Source organism: Ostrea edulis, chromosome 3 (genome assembly GCF_947568905.1).
Source record: "Ostrea edulis chromosome 3, xbOstEdul1.1, whole genome shotgun sequence".
Lineage (NCBI taxonomy): Eukaryota > Metazoa > Mollusca > Bivalvia > Ostreida > Ostreidae > Ostrea > Ostrea edulis.
This window is the reverse complement of record NC_079166.1, coordinates 29845247-29857068: the sequence shown is the minus strand read 5'-3', so window position 1 is coordinate 29857068 and position 11822 is coordinate 29845247. Positions and strand designations below refer to the sequence as shown.

At 34.2% G+C, this 11822-nt stretch overlaps 1 long non-coding RNA gene across 2 annotated transcripts; it reads left to right on the top strand.

Annotated features, from left to right (window-relative positions):
• Window positions 1-969: 969 nt before the first annotated feature.
• LOC130053339 (uncharacterized) lies at window positions 970-11574 on the top strand. Of its 2 annotated transcripts, XR_008801902.1 has the most exons (4): window positions 970-1427; window positions 2702-3059; window positions 7571-7751; window positions 8780-11574. It is a non-coding gene; the product is annotated as an uncharacterized LOC130053339 (long non-coding RNA). The 2 variants fall into 2 exon arrangements; XR_008801901.1 differs by having other exon boundaries at window positions 970-3059.
• The last annotated feature ends 248 nt before the right edge of the window (window positions 11575-11822 follow it).

Sequence of the window (11822 nt, the reverse complement as noted above, 5' to 3'; positions counted from 1 at the left end):
CGAAATCAATCTGTTGATCTCGCCCCTTACAGTTTTTTATATCAAATTTCTTACTGTTTTTAACATCTGAGAGAATTAGGGTTTGATTAATTATGTTAATTAAATAATACTCTGTATACTTTCTATCAAATCGTATTTCTCTCCATATTGCGTTCATTGCTTTATTTATTTCTTACATTTTTAATAGTTCAGCTAATTAGGGTTTAATTAGTAATCTTAATTAGTAAAAAAAATCCCAACAATTTTCTTTGCCTTCTTTATCGTAAACACATTTCTTTACGAAATTATTCGACGTACGACTTATCTTTCTATCTATGATCAGGGGCAAGTAACTCGTGGGTCACCTGCTTTTGAGGGATACCATCTAGTCATAACCTAAGTAAACACGGTTGAAAGAAATTTTTTGCATATTATCAATGGGTTTTTTTTTATTACATAGACTGATTAAATGGTGTTTCATACCGATCGTGTTATGCACTCAAGGATCAAAAATATTTCTGCACTGCTAATTTTCACTTTATATTCATTACAACTTTCACATTTTAAGAACTTCACAAAAATTTGATAATTAATGTTATCATACTGAAATTTTTAGAATATATGCAGAATTCACTCAAGAGTCATGACAAATATTACTTTTATTGCTATCTTATTTATTTTTTGGGGGTTGATTTATGAATTGCGAGGTAGACTTTTTAAAATGCTAATTAATATGAAATGTGTAAAATTAATTTCAAATAAAGTTATTGCATCATGATTAACCTAGTGAGTGTTAAAAACTGTAACACATAGAGAAAAAATAACAATAACAAATTTAAATCTAGGTGATTATGCATATTTTGTGAAATTTTTATGGTGATGGCTGCAGTAGAAATTTTTTTCCATCGTTGCTTTAAAAATTGCATTATTCAATGACTTATATAGTGAAAATTAGCAGCGCAGAAATACTTTTGACCCTTGAGTGTACAAGCGACAGAGTACCCGAGTTACTGAAAATTTCGATGATAAAAGTGATAAATCTGCGTGAACTGTTTGGGGTTTTTTTCTTTTTGAAATATAATCTTTGCAGTTAATGTACTCTGTATACTAAGAATTCATATTGATTTTGGATAGAATTTCACAAAAAGAAATGCGCCAGCTAGGTCCTTAGGAATCAACCCCCCTACCCCACCCCCCACACGGCACATTTTTTGGATGATTGGAACGTATACCCCTTTACATCTGTCTCCCTACTTTGAAGTTTTTTCCAACGCCATGACATAAATAATAAATAGATAAATAAATAAAAATGCAAAAATAAAAAAGAAAGATGTATATGTATTCGGATTGGCTTGTTCCACTTTGTCCGGGTTGAAATCCCTGAGGATGCAAATGTACATTACGCCGCACTGCTTGCAGTACGTACATGGTACAGGCGTACCGCATGGGTATGTAACTACTAAGACTATAAACCAAACAGAATATGATATGTAAAACTATTACTCTGAATGCATTTTACTTGTTTACAATGTAGCCTGTCGGGCTGTGGTGTCACACGCGTGGTTTACACGTGCACTTTAGGTGGCAGTGGAGGAAATTCGAACGATGTATGGATTATTGTCTCCTGGTAACTTTGGCAGTTACCTTTTGCTTTCAATCTACTTTTTAAGAATAATTCAACCCTCGCTAATCATTTCCAAGCTGCATTTCGATCTTGGAAGAATGATCTTCAGCTACAATACAAAATTAAGGGATGATGTTGTGTACTGAGTTTTTCTTGATTGTTTACATCTGTGATTGTTTATGTGATGTATAAACTGATCAAGCTGTACAGTGTCATGACATATAGTGGCATAGCTTCCATTTATATGCTTGCGCATCATTTTGTCAGAAGAAGAAATTTCTAAAATTAAGATTTTTAACATGTATATGATTATATGTGTTTGTTTGGTTTTAGTATAATACCTGTAGAGAATATTTCAGTAATATGAAGTGCGACACATTTAGACGCATGCATGTGGTGTTTGAAGGTCTCATCTGAAAGACCAGCAACTTTCTCTTTTGAATGCTAAATATGACGATGGAGCATTCACCTCACTACCTTTTACACCCTAAATAAAGTACATTAGCATGGCTCGAAACCATGATTTCTTCATCATGAAGCAAATGCTCTGTTACCACTGAGCTACCAATTTTTTAACATGAATTCATAGCTAAAAATTTTAAAAATTTATAACTAATTTTTTGGTTAATTCCATAAATATTATTCCTCTCTCTAGACACAATTCTGGGTAACCCCCTGCCTTTGGGGATATAAGCACATCATTTCTTTCAGAATGGGACAATGTCAGGAGAGCTTTTGTTATTTGTTATACTCTTAGCGTTGATGGCATCTATGAACAACAGGATAATGTTTTTAGATTATTTCTGATATCATATTTGTAAATTGTTTATGAGGGGTTGTTAAAGTTTGTGGACAAAAGGACACACTTATTAAAAATTCAAAGTTATGATAAGTAAAAAATATAGGAGATGTGTAACAAGATTGTAGATTTGAACATTTTAATTTTAATTAATTTTTATAAGTATTGATTTCAGATACATGTATGACATTGCATGCTTGATCGGGGAGGGGGGCTACAGTTAGATAATATTCTGGTTAGCACATTCGATAAACTACAGTTGTACATGGAACTCATTAAATCACTTCTTTTTCTTTCAGTGGTCTTCAACTTTTAATCTCCAAGAAGGAAATGTAATCAAAAGATGAATAAAGTATCCCTAAGAATACCAGAAGAAAGGCTGTGTTGAGAAAAACAGCCCTTCCTCAGTACCTCAGAACTAGATGATAGCCATTGTTACTTTATGCTTAATATGACACAGTATAGAAGATCTGATCATGGAGAAGTTACACCATTGATACACTTGCCAACTGCCAAAACTACTTTCTGATAGTATGACGAGATTAGAAGATATCATGGTGTAGTCATGACACAAACTGCAAATCAAAGATTGTCTTCCCCAGAGGATGAACAGAGTGCTTCACATGGATAACATTTCCTTTTCGAGTTTTGAAATTAGTAAGTATACAAAATATTTTAGGCCACATAGTCATAAAATTATTTTTTAGATTTCCATCCTTGCTTGGAAAAAAATGGGGCAGGTGGTGTATTTTTTATTTTTCAGAATATATATTTCCCGTTCATTATACTCGCATGTTGCTGTAGAGTGTAGATTACTTCATTTTTTTTTTTACATTGTTTTCTTTGGACAGAAAATTTTCATACAGCAATATTATAATTGTTTTTAAGTGATTTTGAAGTACATTTTCATGTAACACTGAAGTTGAACATTCTTTTGCGCTTTTTTGAATAATAGTAATTTTTAGCTCACCTGAGCTGAAAGTTTAAATGAGCTTTTCCAATCCCCTGTTGTCCGTCTGTCTGTAAACTTTCACACTTCTGACTTCTTCTCAAGAACCACTGGGCCAATTTCAACCAAACTTGACAAAAAGCATCCTTTGTGAAGGGCTTTCAAGTTTGTTCAAATAAAGGGCCACACCCCCTTTCAAAGGGAAGATATAATTACAAAATTGCAAAAATAGGGTTGGGTCATTTAAAAATTTTCTCCTAAAGAACCACTGGGCCAGAAGAGCTGAAATTTACATGAAAGCTTCCTGACATAGTGTAGATTGAAGTTTGTTCAAATCATGACCCCCATAGGTAGGATGGGGCCACAATAGGGGATCAAATATTTTACATACAAATATAAAGGGAAAATCTTTAAAAATCATCTTCTCAAGAAACACTGGGCTAGGAAAGTACAAATTTACATAAAAACTTCCTGACATAGTGCAGATTCAGGTTTGTTAAAATCATGACCCCCTGGGGTAGAATGGGGCCATAAAAATCTTCTTCTCAAGAACCATTAGGCCAGAGCAGTTTACATAATTTACATGAAAGCTTCCTGACATACAGCTCTGTAGTGCAGATTCAAGTTTGTAAAAATAAAATTTCGAAAAGGTGTCGCTGTGTTTGGTGTAATTTTTGTTCGTTCTGCACAAACTTGCTCACTCAGCTTGACACAGCCTAGGTGTTCATATGTAAATTTTTTATTTTTCGTAACTTAAAATGTCGTGTAGCAATGGTGGCCAGATCAAATTTTCCTTCCAATGTTATAATAGGACTAGACATGGGTATCATTTTGCATACAATTTAAAGTATGTTTTTGCATATACACATTTTTCTAATGCCTGTACACATTGAATTATTAAACACCAGGCACGTCCTCCTATCCCCTTTACAAGCTATGTTTGTGTGGGGTTTTTTGGAGTTAGATTTTAGGTAGGAGAAATCATGGCCCCATGAGTAGGTTGGGCCACAATACTTAAATAGGGATCAAAGTTTTAGAAGCGAATATGTAGAACAAATCTTTAAATATGGGCCAAGGTGAATCAGGTGAGCGATGTGGCCCATGGGCCTCTTGTTTGAATATGCAGTTTATGCAGGATCAGGATATGCCATTGCCGTATCTGCTAATTAATGAGTCATAATTACCATCATTGTACCACAAAGCAACAGTCACTGTACTGTAGTTCTTTTGCTTAACATTATTCAATTCAGTTTGTCATCATCTTCTTCTAGTCTACAGGGCTTGAAGCTAACTTTTTATGTCACCAGTCCAGTCGGACTGATGGGGTATAATTTCAACCAGTCCGCAGAAAATTTTACCAGTCCAACAGAGTTTTCCAGAAATGATTAAACATTTAATTTCGTTAATGTTATTAAAACGAAATTTAACTCAATATGTCTCAGACAATATTGTAACACTTAAATGTGGGATTTATATTTACGAATCAGATTCATCTGATATCTACAGATCGAAGCATGCCAAATGTGTGTATAAAATTTCATAAGTATATGCTTTAGAAAATTAACCAGTCCCATCGGACTGACTAAAACAAATGTCAGTCAGTCTGCCAGACTTTTAACCAGTCACAGACTGACGGGCATATGTTAATTTCGAGCCCTGGTCTAAGACACGCATACTCAATAATAAAAGTTCCAAACACAGAATTGGGAAATGGCATGGTATCGCATACTTTCGCATTCAATAGCATCTCCATTAATCAATTTTAACAAGGCATACATGTGCAGTCACTTGACCAAATGCATATCACACTGCAACAGTCCTTCACAACTACCACATCTTTGGGTACCCTTATAATAGAAACATGTCAAATGTTATATAACCACAACATGCCAAAATGTTAGGGTCAGTCATTGAAATGCTCAAAATGTTTGATATACAAGCCAAATATTTGTTCTCAACTTCTTTTTAAAAAAAAGAAGGTAGAATAAAAAACAATGGGGTGGATAATTTTGAGAGGGGTGGGCGTGGATGATAATCTGTAAATATGAAATTCTATGTGGCCTTAAGTACAGTAAATATGAAAGCAGATCTTAGTATTTAACAATTTTGTTGATCCATAATTTATTTACAGATTTTATATGATCTTATTTTGTATAATTAAAATCTTAGATGATATATGTAGAATAATTATATCATTTAGCAAAATGTAATGATTTGTAAACTATAGATACATATACATGTAGTAAATTTGTGTAACAATTAATACATTCAACCCAAAAATGAATTTGCATATTTTAATTGATTTTTAGCTCACCTGAACCAAAGGTTCAAGTGAGCTTTTCTGATCACATTTTGTCTGTCGTCTGTCTGTCTGTCCGTTTGTAAACTTTTCACATTTTCGACTTCTTCTCCAGAACCACTGGGCCAATTTCAACCAAACTTGGCCAAAAGCATCCTTGGGTGAAGGGCTTTCAAGTTTGTTCAAATGAAGGGCCATGTCCCTTTCAAAGGGGAGATAATCACAAAAATAGGGTGGGGTCATTTAAAAATCTTCTTCTCAAGAACCACTGGGCCAGAAGAGCTGAAATTTACCTGAAAGCTTCCTGACATATTGTAGATTCAAGTTTGTTCAAATCATGGCCCCCGGGGGTAGGATGGGGCCACAAGGGGGGATCAAAGTTTTACTTACAAATATATAGGGAAAAACTTTAAAAATCTTCTTCTCAAGAACCACTAAGCCAGAAAAGCTGAGGCCAAAAATAAACATTGATTTGTTTGATGTACTCCGACCGACCAATCAAATTTGCTCCTACCCGACCATTTTTTCCAGCAATTTAAAACTTGGGGGGGGGGGGGGGGGGGGGGTCCTTGAAAAATAGAAAATTCTCCTTATTCTAAAAGAAAATATTACAAATTTTCATGACGTTAAAAAAAAACCAAAAAAAAAAAACACCCTACCTACCGACCCACCTTGAAAAATGTGAGTCAGAGTACATCAAACAAAAATATTTTTAATGATGGCCTGAGATTTACATGAAAGCTTCCTGACATAATGCAGATTCAAGTTTGTTCAAATCATGGGCCCCGGGGGTTGGATGGGGCCACAATTGGGGATCAAAGTTTTACATACAAATATATAGGAAAAATCTTTAAACATCTTCTTCTCAAGAACCACTGAGCCAGAAAAACTGATTTTTACATGAAAACTTTCTGACATAGTGCAGATTCAAGTTTGTTCAAATCATGGCCCCCGGGGGTAGGATGGGGCCACAATTGGGGGGGGGGGGGACCCCATCAGTAAGCACGCCCCCTACTTCCGGTGTAATGGCAGTAACTGCAAAAATGAAGGCCATTGTGTACAATACTTCATTATCATTTAATGTTGTTCACGTTCTTCTGACCCAGGGATCGAATATTTTCTTACAATTTACAGTGGATCAAAGAGAATTGTTTTATAGTTTTTTTCTTCTTTATGCATATATGACCCAGCATGTCTCTGCAGAGCACAGATCTACATCTGGCATTTTCTAATGGCTTAATGTTCACTATTTTTAGCGATCAATTAAGTTTTTTTAAAATTAGTTTTTCAATCAAAATTAGCATAAATATAAATCTATAGCTAACCAGGGGTATGATGCATGTCACCCAAATTTGTCATTATGCAGGGGCCTATATCTATTCTACGAAGTATATTTGATGCGCATTAAAGTTTGAAAATTTTAATTCAAAATATGCATTAAAACCGCTGTTTGAACAAGGCATAAGTATCATTTTAAAGTTACATATGTACGTAAGTATCTTTGCTAGATATGATGTTCAAAAAGATTAATCAGTTTTTTTTAATTACTGATTAGATCACCTGAGTAGGTATAAGGATCGATAAACTAAGATTTTGAATTTTTAAAAAAGCTAACAGACAGATGAAAGAGCTTGATAAATATAATAATACAGTCCATCATAACATGGGTGCATGAAAATCAGGTTCTAGAGCAGATATTAATATATTAGGTAGAACATTGATGATACGTCTGGTATATGTAAGTTGTAACACCCTCTTCATTAATACTGTGCATTTTGACAAAATAGTATATGAAGTCCAGTGGTTCCATTGAATTTGAACATATGTTGAATAAATATATAGTTAGTAGTGGTAGGGAACAGGTATTGCTTGAATGTGTCTACTAGATTTCTTGTTAAATAACCTTCACTTTAATTTCAGTCAAACATAATTTTGCATCAAAGAGAAAAAGTGGCTTTGACATAACCTAGAAAATACAATATTCATTAAAAAGAGCATGGCACCAGGATAGCTAGATGCCCATATTCCCAGCAAAATGAGCCAGTCCTAAAGAGAGTCCACTAGAGATGAAATAAAACGCATTAAAATGTGTTGAGAAAAGGTATATATATACAAGTTTTGATTTGCACCTTAAGAGTATATTGATAATTTGTATTTTGACAGCCTCCAACTGAAATACAGTGAACATATTGCTGCAGTACTGTAATTATGTCTCCCCTCTTTCAGGGGAGACATATTGTTTTTGTACTTTCTGTCCGTCTGCCACAAAATCTTGTGAACACTTCTCCTATATGGCTTATCGGATAGACTTGAAACTTTGTACAATGCTTCATTGCCATTTGTAGATGTGTATATTGGTGGGACGGAAGGATTCAATTATTTTCCTAAAAGTTAATAGTAGATCTTAGAGGGGTGGAGGATGTAAAATACCTTTTCAACACTTCTCCTCCTATATAGCTTATTGGATAGATTTGAAACTTTGTACAATGCTTCATTGCCATTTGTAGATGTGCATATTGTCGGGACAGGAGGGTCCAATTATTTTTCTAAAAGTTAATAGTAGATCTAAGAGGTGTGGAGGATGTTAAAATAGCTTGTGAATACTTCTCCTATACGGCTTATCCAATAGACTTGAAATTTTGTAGAATATTTCAATGCCATTTGCGATGTGCATATTGCAGGGACAGATCAAAGATCCAAATGTTGTCCCTAATATAGTGGATTGTAGGGGTGGAGGGTGTAAAATAGTTTGTGAACCCTTCTCCTATGTGGCTTAATTATTGGAGTTCATAATGTCTATGTTCCTGCTCATGCTTTATCTTCCATACCATGCAGTACATTAAGGGGTTGGAGGTTTCATTTGGAGCACTTCCAATTTGGGGAGCTGGGGATACATTTGTTCTTCATAAAAACAATCTGAAGTTATGATATATTTGTCATAAAATGTTTATGATATCTGTATCACTTTGAATCTTTAAAAATGATAATTGATGTGTGAATTAATATTTACAGCTGATCATTTGATAAACACTTTGTAGAAATAGAAATTATGATTTTTATCTAATTGTACATTTCTTGCTACCTTTTATGAAGACCTTTTACTAATCACTTCTCTAAATATTTTTGCAGATTTGTCAGAATGTTATGCATCATGATCAACAGAAAAGAACTTCACAGGTAGACCAAAGCTGACATGGGATGAGATCCTAAAACGAGACCTAGAGTTTAGAGGATTGGATAGGATCAATCCACTGGGTCGCCAAGTGTGGAAGTACAAACTTCAACCTCGACAGGACAGCCAGGCCTCACCCTTGCAAAAATATTAATTTGGCCTGGATAGTCAAAATGAGTGATGATAATATCAAGGTCTGACACTGTAAGCTCAGTAAGGGTAGATGCTGGCAATGGAGCTGTTAAGCAATAAAACAAACAGGTTTAACATTGAACATGTTTATATACTTTTTTAGCTCACCTGAGCCAAAGGCTCAAATGAGCTTTTCTGATCACCTTTGCCTGTCGTCTGTCTCTCTGTAAACTTTTCACATTTTCATTTTCTTCTCCAGAGTGAACCACTGGGCCAGTTTCAATCAAACTTGGTATGCATCATCAATAGATAAAGGGTATGCAAAAATAGGGTGGGGTCATTTAAAAAACCTTTTCAAGAACCACTGGACCAGGAAAGTTGAACTCACATAAAAGGTTCCTGTTTTGTGCAAATCATGGTATCCGGGGGTAGAGTGAGGTCACAATCGAGGATCAAAGTTTTACATTCATATATAGTACAGATTCAAGTTTGTTAAAGGTCATGGCTCACAGGGGTAGAGTGGGGTCACAATAGGGGATCTAAGTTTTATATGTGAAATATATACAAGGAAAATCTTTTAAAATCTTCTCCTAAAAAACTAGATGCAGAACTAAACCCAAAATCGTAGCTCTTTGAGAAGATATTGGGGCAAGTCAGAGCGCTAGAGCTTCAGATGAGCCCCTTATTAAAAATCTTCAATTTACGGCACAGAAAAAAAGTGCATGGTTAAGTCCCTCTATCACTGCATTCCTGCATCGCTGTCTCGTGAATTTAATATTAAATAATTCCTAACATATTTTCCCACTATACTTGTTTCCAAGCATACTTTCAAATATTCCTTAAACCCACATATAACCTAAAAACTCACAGCTTCAAGTGATTTTCTTTGTTGATGTAGCCATGTTAGGTATACGTAGCCAGTCAATTTGAACCCCAGTTCATTTCCATACTCGTACTCATTTTGAAACATAATGTCTGTATGAACTAATATCCCCACAAATATTTTTAGTGAAATATTTTGGATGAAATCATCCCAGTTGGGTTAAATACTTATTATTCAAAAACTGTAGGTTTGAATATTAAACTAATCTCACAGCTTTCTTAAGTTTGGTCCCCATCCACTCCAGTCTGTTTTTACGCTTAACTATTGAAATGGAGTGTAAGGGATCAGACTAGGCTTTAATAGCATTATCAATTTTCAAAAGCTTTAGAAAAATTATACAGTTTTAGGTCACTTGAGTAAACTCAGATGACATATTGCTATTGGTCTGCGTCCGTTGTAGTCCGTCGATGTTAACAATTGAATATTTTTAACTAAATTATATAACTGAAAGGTGAAGATAACGAACAGCGATCAATCTACGATTCGAATAACAGAATTCTTTTCAAATTTAGTATGAAGCACACAAATTTACATTAAACCTTCCTGACATAGTGCATATTCAAGTTTGTTAAAATCATTTCCCGGGAGGTATGGTGTGGTAACAATAGGGGATCAAAGTTTTATATGCTGATATTTTTAAAGGAAAAATCTTTAAAGATATCTCTTGAACTATTTAAGCTAGAGCTTTCATATCTTGTATATACAATTTTTATGGCAAAACAAATCTGACCTATTCAGTGTGTCCTGAACTACATTGTGTTTAAGGTAAAACTTATACGGTACCAATTTTGATGCACCAGATGCGCATTTCGACAAATAATGTCTCTTCAGTGGTTGGCGTGGGTTCGAATCCTGCTTGCACCGGTAAGTGAGAAAGTTTCCCAGTTTACTCTCGGAAGGTCAGTGGTCTCTTCCCAGGTACATTGTATCTGGGTTCTCTCTTCCACCAATAAAAACTGGGCACCACCAGATAACTGAAAAATTGTTGAGTGTGGCAGAAAATGGCTAAAACAATCAATCATATTATGTTCTTTGACCTTGTGACCCTGAACTCTGAGTTTGACCTACTTTTAAGAAAGTATAACTTATTAAGTATATCCAGGACTATTTTAGATAGGGCTTTCATGTATTGTATATAGATTACTTATGGCAAAGTCTTTCATATCATACCAAGACCTATGACTTCATACCTTGGTCTTATCCAGAACAGCAATATCATGCTTGTCATATCTTTGTGTTATATGATTTCATTTTAGTAATGTTGTGTTCTTTAGAGGTAGGTTTGGGTCACATTATTCATGAGAATAAAGATTGATAAAATAGCATTTAAAAATCAAAACAGCAGGGCCAAGGTGACTCAGGTGAGCGATGTGGCCCCTGGGCCTCTTGTTGATTTTGATATTTGTACAGATATCGTTTGTATGAGAAATGGAACTCTTTTTTTTTCTTTTACAAATACATGTATTATCATATGGATCCATCTGTGTTGATTATTTAATCAAAGGACTACATTCAATGTATTAAATGCAAATTTATTGATATGTCTGTGGTTGAATTACTCATGTAATTATACATTTTTTTGGCACATGCAATTACATATATAATGTATATATATATATATATATACTAATTGTACATATAACATCTCCTGTAATATAATAAAATTTATGACTGAGAATAAAAGACCTGCTGTTTTCATTGCTACCATGGAACATTAAAAGATTAGAATAATTCAAATATCTTAATGAATTCTGTAATATATGAATTTGATATTTGTATACAATTGCCTCACTGGTGTTCAATGTGAACTTTGGTTTATCATTTCAGTTTGCTCTTTATATCAAATCAAAATTTAAGACAAATAAGGAATTATTTCCGAAATCGGTTAATATGGTACATTGTAGTAAAATAATCAAGAGTTTATTCATATGAGATAGCTAAATTCCACATGGATAACCAGTGACTGATTCTTAATTGTCAACATT